We start from the raw sequence: 10,721 nt of genomic DNA, 5'->3' as shown, positions 1-10,721 counted from the left end.
AAATTCTTCATTCAATCCCGATTCAACGTATGTTCACCATTTAAAAATTCAAGATCAATGTTCATTCCTTATGTCTTTGGTTGGATGAGGTTGTTTAATTTGAAAGCGCATTCAAGATTTAATCATTCATCGAGATCGTCATGAATTCAAGCTCATTGAAGTATCATCCAAGTTTCGTTCATTTTTTATGTCATTGAGATCTAGATGCAAAATTGGAAGAAACATTGTTGAGAAGCCTACAAAGTCAAGAGATAAATTCAAGGTTTTTCACAAGAGAAATTTACAAGATTACATTCAAACATTCATTCAAAGGCAATTACAAGTTCAAATCCAAGAGGTCCATTACAAAAGCAAAATTACAAAGAAATTACAACAAAGAGGGGGGCCTATTCTTCTAAGGCCCAAATGCCTGCTACAGCTTGCACCATACACAATCGCCATTCTCATTCTACAAGAGCTGCATCACATAATCAACCGAACCGGTTTCGGTTCAACCAAAATGAAACTTGCAGCAACACCTAAACGGTACTGCACTTCAAAATCCAGAACCGGTCCAAGAAGCTTGAGGAGAACCGAATCAAAAAACAACACAAAAGCTCAAGCTCAGGAGGGGGGCATAAGGAAAAAAATCAGTAACAAACCATAACAGAAAACGGAGAACAAAAAAATGAAGGACCGAAAGAGAAACGTAACAAACTTCAAGCTCTTCACGATCCATCTTCAACCATTAATCTTCAGACTCTTCATTCATCAATTCTTCAATCTCACCACCGATTCACCATACAAGAACTTGAATCCATAATCTCACATCTTCCATTCTCAGCCATAACCAATCTCTTTCTATCATCTTCATCATCTTCATTCTTCAACCATAACAAAAGGCAAAGAGAAAAATCAGAAACAGAAAGATATGTGAAAAAAAGAAATGTAACAAATTCGTAACAAACTTTCTTGAGATCGATTGAAGCTTTCTTCATACCTCTAACCGAAATCCTCTTCCATTCATTGATCATCACCACAAAAACCTTCAACCTTCATCGTTCTTTCTCGATTCACCTCCAACAGAAAGGGTGAAATTAACTCACAACAATCTTCAATCTTCAATCTTCATCAACATCATCACCGAAACAACCTCCAATCCATCAATTCCTTCGATAACCTGCAACAAACCGAACTCAGCTTCCTTGCAATTCTTCTCCATCGCTTCAATCAACCTGCAACCTTCAAGCAACGACTTCAATTCTTCTTCATCTGCATCAACATGATACGATAACAGCGCAACAACTCGGAAAGAAACCAGGAGAAGAAAGGACCTCTTACCGAGTTCTCGATGTTTCATCACCATTCGACTCGATCTTCGTCATCATCGCACCATCATCACGCAGAATCCGTCTGAAAGGGAAGGAGCAGATCGGTAACGAAAACTCGTTCATGTACCACTTTATCTCTGGATTTCTCGTCGTTGAATCAAGATTGAAGAAGAACCGGATTTGTTTCTGGTTGAGCTGAGTTTGAATCAGAGGAATCGCCGCCGCGAGTTCACGAAGGAGAAGGAGGACAAGTCCGTACGTCACACTTCGCCGGTGATAAGAGTGATCGGAGTTATTGAGATGGAGAGATGAGAGACGTGAGCGAGGTTCGGTCGGAGAAGATGATCATCTCCGCTGTGCCGCCGTCGTGTCCGATGAGAGGAGAGTCTGAGAAGGATTCCAATTGCCATGTAAAACCCTAATCCCTCTTTTTAATTCTCCTTTTGCTAATGTGTAATTAAGTGAGAATATTTGTGATTATTTTGGCAATTGAATTGTGGTTTAACAGACTTAATGTGATTAACTGATAATAGGATCTGGAATTTTTAGTTATTAAAGTTTGAACTAAGCAAAAGCTGAAAATAATTGGATCATAACCTTGGGCTTTCAGTTTGCGCGCTATCCACACCCCTTAGCCCAACCTCACATTCTTCTTTTTGGCATGATAAGAAACTACAACAAAAACGCCCTTGGGCCAAATTCTGGATGGGCCAGTGCGCCTTTGTTTCTCCCTGCACCACCAATTGCTGTTAATTCGCCCCTATAGAAGTTCATCTTCATTTTTTTGGCATACAACATGCTGTAACAAAACACCCATGGGCCAGTGATTGGGCCCTGCGCCCCTATTTCTCTTCATGACATTTGATTCCACATTAAACCCCCCTGTGTGCATAGTTTTACATATTAGATTTAGTTGTTTTAACTAGTTTGTTTCCTATTTCTTTTAGATAATAAAAATGTGTGAAAACAATGATATTTTTGTTAGATTTTGACATGATAATAGAATATAGAATCATTGAGTTTTGCTAATTTTTGGTTGATAAAAAAAAAGATAATCAAAAGCATGTAATATCTTTTGCTCGTTAGAATTTAATTGTTTTGCACATAGTTTTGTTCTATTACTTTTAGATGAAAATGTCATGAAAAACAATTAATCTTGTTAGATTTTATTTTAGAATTTACTTAGAATTTAACTTCTATTATTTTCTATGGCGGGTGCATGCCTCCTTGTTATTACTGATTTGGTTGTTGAGATGTGCGAGGTACCTCGAGAGGACCTTCGATTGCTCCGTGTTCCACTTTATTTGTGGGACACGAACTCGCTTCCGGTGCGACTTGACTTGTGTTGTGTTCCACTTTATTTGTGGGACACGAACTTATTCCCGATGCGATTCACCTGATCTCTCATTCATTGAGATGTATATTCCTATATCGTCTGGCTTATGTTTCTCTTGCAGGTTGCTTGTGTGGTTGTGTTTGATACGCACCACATAGCGGTGGTGATTTATTTTCGCACTGCATCGCTTTGACGCTTATGCTGGACTCCTGGCTTTGCTGGATGTTAGATTACGTGAAGTTTCTTAGTTCTGCTTGCGTTGCTAGCTCACTGCGGATTTGCTATCCGTTTGGTATCGTTCCCTATTCCCTTTTACTTCTTTCTGTACTTTATCGCTTTCTCGCATCATCCTTTAACATGAGAAGTAGGATTTAGACATGCATCTGGCCAAGCCCTCGAAAGAGGCTCTGTTTTTGTTGGTGTGTTTATATTTGTGCTTTGCGGCAGGGAGTCGCGGTGTAATAAGTCCTATATGGCACTCCGTTAAGTCCTCATGGAAGGCATGCGGTCAAGGGTTCGTAATCAACCCCCGCCTAGTCTCATCGAGTCTGTTTGGTATGCGCACGCCTCGCGTTGCTTGCTTCCGAACGTGCAAAAGATCTTGTTATCGAGTATGTCAGGTAAAGGGTTCATGCAATCGGACCCCCGCCTTTCTTATAGCTCGCGTCGCTCGACGTTGATGCTCGGTGTACGCACGCACCGTTTTCCTTTATGATCCGTGACGGCTTGGTTGCTGAGAGGGGTCCGCCCTCTTGTCTATGGCCCGATCATTTTCGCGAGGTCTAATGCTTGGTTGACTTGGGTTGAGCTGCTCCCCTTGGCTATGGCGGGACCGCTTTTCTACCACTCGGTCAGTACCGTTGGTTTGTTTGCTTTACGAGCGGATGCTCGTTTGTGTGATATCATTGTTTGCTTCCCTTTTTCCCTCGTAGGTTGATAGTTTAGTTTAGACTTGTACCCTTTGTATGATAACATTAGGTAGCAAGCTTTCCCCCTTAGCTTAGGTCTTCCTCATGCATCTTTTAAAACACAAACCACACTCTTTGATTTTCTTTTCTTAAGAGCTTGTTATTTCCGCTCCATTCCCAGCATAAGTCTCCAAAGGTCGAGCAGCGGAGTGTGAATGTAACTCGTTCACCTAAAAAACACAAAACAAACAAAAATTAGTTAGCCGAGCTACGGTAGCTCTGATTCTGCAAAACAGATACGTAGGCAGCGGGGTAGGGCCCGTGCGAGCACAATCCTTTCTTTTCCCTACATTCTGCATTCATTTTAGTCCAGATTAGCATAGATTTGATACACACCCATAGATTTAGACACAGGCGTGGATACCATCGAGTACGATGGGCGCGTGGGGTGCTAATACCTTCCCCTCGCGTAACCGACTCCCTTACCCTTTTTCTCTGGTCGTGAGACCGTTGTTTTGTTTTGTGGTTTGCTGGCATTCCCTTCCTTTTCAGGATAAATATGTTAGTGGCGACTCTGTTAATTTTCGCGGGGTAGCGACAGCTGGCGACTCTGCTGGGGACGTCTCGACCTGTTGCTGGTCCGGACTCAGCAAGTCGATCCTAGCGCTTGTGTGTTTATCATTGGGTGTTTTTATTGCTTTGCATATTTACCTGTTTGCATTGCATTCTATGTGCGCTTTTACTTTTCTGCATCATATTCTGGACTGTCTGGATTTCTATTTGTGGGTGGGTGTTTCAAGAGGTAAAAGGCCCAATACCCAGGCTATGAGTGATACCATAGGAACTAGGAATAGAGTGGCCGTGACGGACAGAAGGCGTATGCCTGTTTGATCTGATCACGTATCCACGGGCAGAGCTTGGTGGAATGAGGCAATATCGTATGATAACGCCTACATTCGATCCTCTGTTGGCTTTTTGACCTACCTTGACCTAGATTTACCCGTGAGTGGGGCGGGAATCAATCATTGCTTAACAGGTACATTGATGGTGACTTTGGTTCTTGTTCGAGGGTTACCGTTGTTCTTGTTCGAGGGTTACTGTGGTTCTTGTTCGAGTGGTTTTGTTCCTGTTATGATGACTATGGTTCTGTTTCTATTGATTATGGCCCGTGATCTACGGGGAGTTCTGAATTGGTGCCGAACCTTTGAACCTGAGCCGTGTAACTTTGAGGAAATCCAGACATGTCTGGTGGGAGACATCCAAAGTCCCACCACTTTGCATCATTGCATATTTACTTTCCAAAAAATGATGTACAAAAAATAACTAGCATACATGTTCCTTCTATTTCAAAGGAATCATATCTTTAAGCCTCGTGTCAAGCTTTTCCATCTCTTTCTTGCTAAAAAAATCAAAACATGAGGATTCCTTGGAAATTGAATGAACATGGCATTGCATTCACATCATGCATCTCATATATTTCATGCATAACAGGTGTTCAGGATTGAGGATTTCGTATTCAGACTTGGTATTCTCACCAGATTCAGAGACTTGATTTGTTCTTATTGTGTGTACAAAGATCAGTCATGAGACAACTTTGTGGGTGATCAAGAGGAAAGCTCAGTTGAGGGTCTTTTTAAAGACTTGCTTTATGCTCATTTGCTTCCACGCTTGCTTTATTTGCAACTGGTTAAGATCCGTACCGCATTGATGTTTGCAAATTCTCTGCTTGATGACGATGACACTAGGTGTGAATTCTATTCTGGGGCACCTGGTCATGATGTTAGGATCTACAAGTCTTTGAAATTGCTTGGGGCTCCCGCACGAGGGATAAGCAAGACATTGTCTATCTTGAGCATTGCACCATTTGCATTGCTCGAATCCCTAAAGCACTTACAAATTTCGCGTGACTTCGCCAGAATCTTCTACCAGACCGTAATCAAGAGTGATCTGCAAATGCACCTCTCATTCTCAAGGTTCTGTTTCATATCCAGAGTCACCTCCTTCTCATGGAGTTTCCTTTTCAGCAACCATTGCTTGTCAACAGAGACGGAAAGAGTATAAGAAGCAGGCTGATGTAATCCTAATGCCTGGTGTTCAGTTGCTTCCTTGTTTGATGGAATTTCAATCGGTTAAGGTTCGTTGCTTTGGATCTTTCTCACCACAGATAGCTCCCCTGATTTCGATGGCAATACTCGGTGTTTTCCATTCTCGGGGCACCTGGTCATAATGTCAAGTCTTACAAGGTGTTGAGGTACAAAAATTCCATAACTTGCTCGATACAGATATGTTTGAGTTTATTCATAATGGTTTCTACTGGTCAGTCGCATTTCATCTGCTGCAAGTAAAATGTTTGTTCTTCCTTGAGGAGTAATTCATGAGAATCACTTGCAACCTGTACTTCCAGAGGCTTCCTTCCCAACAACTGTTGTGTGTGCTAATTAATGACTTAGATGGCTAAGTATCAGATGTTATTGTTGTTCACCGATAGCAACACAAAGTTCCTCCATTCATGATGGTGTTTTCTGTTTCAGCAGCTATATTTAGGGCTCCCGACCGAGGGATAAGCAAGACTCCGTGTTCTTGAGTTTGCATCATTGGCGGCTCAAATCCCTAAAGCATTCACAAACTTCTGTCATTGTTGTTTGGGGCTCCCGACCGAGGGATAAGCAAGACGCCTTGTATCTTGAGTTTGTGTACCACTGGCACATCTCAAATCCCTAAAGCTGAGCACTAACAACTTTCATATGGCCTCGCCAAAATCTTCTTCCAGGAAGTGATCTAAAGTGTTCTGACGTAGTGCTTGGTGTGCTTTCCACTCTGGGGCACTTGGTTATCTGATTGAAGGTTGTTAGTCATTCAAAGACAAGGTTCAAAACCTGATTGACACTGAGATTATCACATTCGCACCTGAGGGCCAGAATCGAAGTTCTCATTTGACTCAGCGGATCTTTTGAAGCAATAAGTCCATACGGAGAAGATCTCCTCAACATTGGCAACTGTTGAATCATCATGCATGTTCATGTTTAAGCTTTCTTGTTTGTTCAATACTGTTGCATGCAAAACTTGTTTGTTTTTGAACTATAATCATAATGCATTGGATATGTTTGTCTTGAAAAAATCCATTCGCTTTTGCTCTTATATGTTTTTCTATGCTTTTTGTGATATCTAACTCTTGTTAAGAAAGCATGATAACTCCGTAGGGAGAATGATGAACATAATACCAAAAACCTCAAATGGTATGCTTTTGAGTAGAACCCTGTTGATGATGTACAGGCATTGTTTCAAATTCCCAAACACTGGAGATATAAGGGAGTGAAACCCTCGTTACCCCTCTGAGCCTTCGAAGTAGGAGTTTCTTTTCTATACGAAAAAACCCTCACATTTATCCTAGGGGCAGGGTAGTATTCAGTTAATCTGATCGAGCATTCAAAATTCGTCAGGAGCACGCATCTAAAGATACAACAATGGCTGAAAGTCAAATCTACAACGGCTATCCCTCACATCAGGAGGTTAAGACATCATGATTATCCCTCACATCAGGAGGTCGAGACAAACATCAAAGCTGCTGTGGTTTATCCCTCACATCAAGAGGTCAAAATATGATGATACCACAATGATAATTCTTCATCAATCAAAGACTCAGGCAGTCACAATCACTTCTAACAAATCAGAGATTCAGGATCACACGACTTGTTCAAAAAAAAAAGAAAAAAGGAATGAAGAGAAAAAAAAGAAAAAAGCCCGCTAAGTCAACAAGTTGAAAGCATGTGACTTAGGCAAAAGTTAGGGCATCCCGCTGGACTTCCAAATCAAAATTCAAAAGAATTTGTCCAGGCAAAAGTTAGGGAAACGGAAAAAAAAGAAAAGTGAAAGCAAAGCAAGGATTACAAAATAAGAATCCTCATCAAAAGAACAAAGTCGTGTGATCAGACACCAAAAACAAAAGGTAAAGTGACTGCCATATCTGAACGCCTCATTGACTCCTCAACCATCCCAAATTCCTCTTGAAAGATGAATGCTCGCATCGAGTTAACTGAACTTAGCACTGGAGAACATCATGAAGTGGGTGGGCACCAAATATTTTGAGCCTAAAAATCCTTTTTTCTAAAAACTGTGAACCTGGCCACGTTACAACCCTTAAAAGTCCTAATTGAAGCAGGGTTAATTCAAAAGCAGACTATACACGAGAATACGGTATGCTGACTCCTAGGAGATCCGCTAAGCGCTTGAGTTGGTATCACATCATCTTTTCTTTCTTTAACAAAAAATCGATGTTACGACATCTTTTCAAAAAGTTTCTTTAAACTTCAAGATAAACATACTCTTTGTATTAGAATTATATTTCTCATAATAAACATTCTTTGCATATGAACAAGTGCTTGACATCAAGGAAGCTTCCATCATGAACTTCAGATGAACAGTTTTATCCTCCTGAAGGACAGGTTGTCTTCCGAACTCCGTTGAGTAGAGGCAGCAATATTTCAAAGTCTGATCCCCTCAGGGGCACAAAAGCAATTGAATACTCTGTCGAGCAAGTTTTCAGACAATCTGAGGCAATCAGGTCAAGATTCAAAAAAAATCTCTCAAAGTGCTAAGCAATCAGGGGCATTCACCCAAGCACAGTCGAAGCTACCTACAATACAAGTCAGGCAGGGGCATGGTGCCAAAATACTTGATACTGGGGCAAGTCGGTTTGATATGCACAGATATCAGAAGGTCCTTACGAGACTAATTTCTTCAAAGTCCTCACAGGTTGGGGCAAAGCACTATGCATTAGCATTTTATCCTCATCTGAAGATGTTCGGTTAAAAGTTCAGGTGTGAGCTAAACAACTTATGAACTTGAGAATCGTCAGGGTCGTCATCCTCAGCAGTTAGAAGCTGAAAATCCAATACTTGTTGGCATTCTTACAACCAATACGAATATGCAGAACACTATGAAAGTCAATCCCTGTTTGGTCTCTTTGAAGTCAACACTTGCTTGACCCCTTAAGCCCACTTCCTGGTGGCACTCTCTCGGAAAATCAATGCATGTTTGATGCTCTGGCCGATACTTGTTTGGTGTTCCAATTACTGCTCGCTTGTCAACTTCTTGAATCCATTGCTTGTTTGGAAAGTTTCAAAGCCAAGAGATCGGACAATCTGTTTTCTCTTGCATTTGCCCATTGTGGGTGAGCATCAATGTTCTTTGCCATGTGAGGAAACCCTGTGAAGACGTCATGCTATATCCTGGGGCATTTTCATCTGCTGATCTCGCAGGTACATCCTTTCGAGTGCATCATGTCAACATGTTGGCGGACCTAGCCATGAGAGATTCTCACTCCCCAGACGAGTGTTTCCTAACGAGAGATTCTCATTCCCCAGTGGATTACATTCAGATGAGACTTTCTTTGTTCCAAGATTCTCATATCCTCAACAAAACATATTTCAATGCAATCTCCGTGTTCATAAGCCTTATTCCCCGATGGAATGTCTTCTCCCCAGTTGAATCATGATTGAATGATGTCTGATTCCCCAGCAAGCTCTTAAAGAGGTACCATTGCCCGAATGCCTCATTCTCCCCAGTAGAGCGTTTCTCTCCCCAACAGATTGACCTGTTTCCCCATGAGAGTCATTTTATTCCCCAGTGGAGTGGTCTTAACAAGAGGTTCTTATGACGAGTTCCTTATCCCCAGCGGATTTCTTAGCTCATCAGTGGATCAATATGCAGAAGTATTAATCTTCCCCACTGAATCTGTCCTCAGCAAAGAGTCATTTGCATCCTCAGCAGGATCTGTTCTCATCAATGACTTCCCCAGCGGAATGCATCCTATACGAGAAAGTGGTCACTCCCCACCAGAGTTATTTCCATGACTTGCCCTTATCTCCATATCCCCAGGGTGTCGAGAATTTGCTTCTCTAATGAAGTTGCAAGGGTCTTCCCCAAGTAGTTAAGTGGGATGTTCTTATCCCCAAGCAGGATGTATTCCCCAAACAGAGCTCGCATCCGGATTTGATCGTCTCCAGCAGATTTTTGATTCATCTCTGTCAGCTCGCAGTTTGTGACTTCTAGTCACTCATCTTGTCCTCCCCGCAAAGTTCTATAATCTCTCCAAGACTTCTTCAGTAATTCAGTGCTCCTCCGTTGTCTCCCCAAGCAACGTTCGAATCATGCATCATTTGCATTGCATTCTCAAAGGCGTATAGCGTCTTCCTTCTCGGAAACGTTATTCCATACACATTCATACATACATCATGCATAAACCATATCATATCTGTTGTTTCTTTCTACAGGAAAGTTATCCAGATACGAATGCTCCCCAGAGAGCAATACTCGCCTAATCATTACGGGCGTTATCCTGATGTTGAGATCAGAAGAGGAATGTCATTTCATCCGTTGAAGACATTTCGTTTCCGGCGCACACAGTTCGGATGAGATATCTGTCCTTATTCTTGATATTCAGATCAATTGAAGGGACCGCCTCCGGATCTCCCCAAGATCTTCCTAAGGAGCCAGCCACTGATATCTAGATCAGATGGAGATGTCTGCCTGGTTGACTTTGTCATTCAGAAGAGGATTGTTCTACTTATTTTCTGGCATAGATCAGATCAGTTCAAAGACATTCCTATTCCCGATGCCCCCAGATCGGTGGAAGATATTTGTTCCTATCCTGATATCCAGCTCAGTTGAAGGAACCGCCTCCGGATCTCCCAAGATCTTCCGAAGGAGCAAGCCCTCTGATACATCAGATCAGTTGGAAATATCTACTCCCTGACGATTTAGTTCGTTCAGAAGAAGAAACTCGTTTGCCCAGTCCTGATACCTTACTATCAGTTGAGGACGTTTTCTTTACCCGACGTACACAGTTCGGAAGAAACATCTGTTCCTATCCTAATATTCAGATTCAGATTAGTTGAAGGAACCGCCTCCGGATCCCCGTGGTCTTACGAAGGAGCAAGCCACTGATATCATCAGATCAGATGGAGATGTTTGCCTGATTGACTTTTTCATTCAGATGAAGATTGTCCTACTTATTTTCTAGCATCATGTCTAGATCAGTTTAAAGGCATTCTTTCCCCGGCGTACACAGTTCGGAAGAGATATTGTTCCTATCCTGATTACTAGTTCAGTTGAAGGAACCGCCTCCGGATCCCCGTGGTCTTACGAAGGAGCTAGCCGCTAATTCCC

At 41.9% G+C, this 10,721-nt stretch overlaps 1 long non-coding RNA gene across 1 annotated transcript; it reads right to left on the bottom strand.

The window, feature by feature from the left end:
* Window positions 1-244: 244 nt before the first annotated feature.
* Window positions 245-1,835, bottom strand: LOC131618259 (uncharacterized). Its single transcript, XR_009288777.1, has 2 exons — window positions 980-1,835; window positions 245-863 (listed from the first exon to the last, which is right to left on the bottom strand). It is a non-coding gene; the product is annotated as an uncharacterized LOC131618259 (long non-coding RNA).
* Window positions 1,836-10,721: the final 8,886 nt, after the last annotated feature.

Source organism: Vicia villosa, linkage group LG7, assembly GCF_029867415.1.
Source record: "Vicia villosa cultivar HV-30 ecotype Madison, WI linkage group LG7, Vvil1.0, whole genome shotgun sequence".
Classification (NCBI taxonomy): domain Eukaryota; kingdom Viridiplantae; phylum Streptophyta; class Magnoliopsida; order Fabales; family Fabaceae; genus Vicia; species Vicia villosa.
The sequence above is the reverse complement of the archived record's forward strand: the minus strand, read 5'-3'. Positions and strand labels throughout refer to the sequence as shown.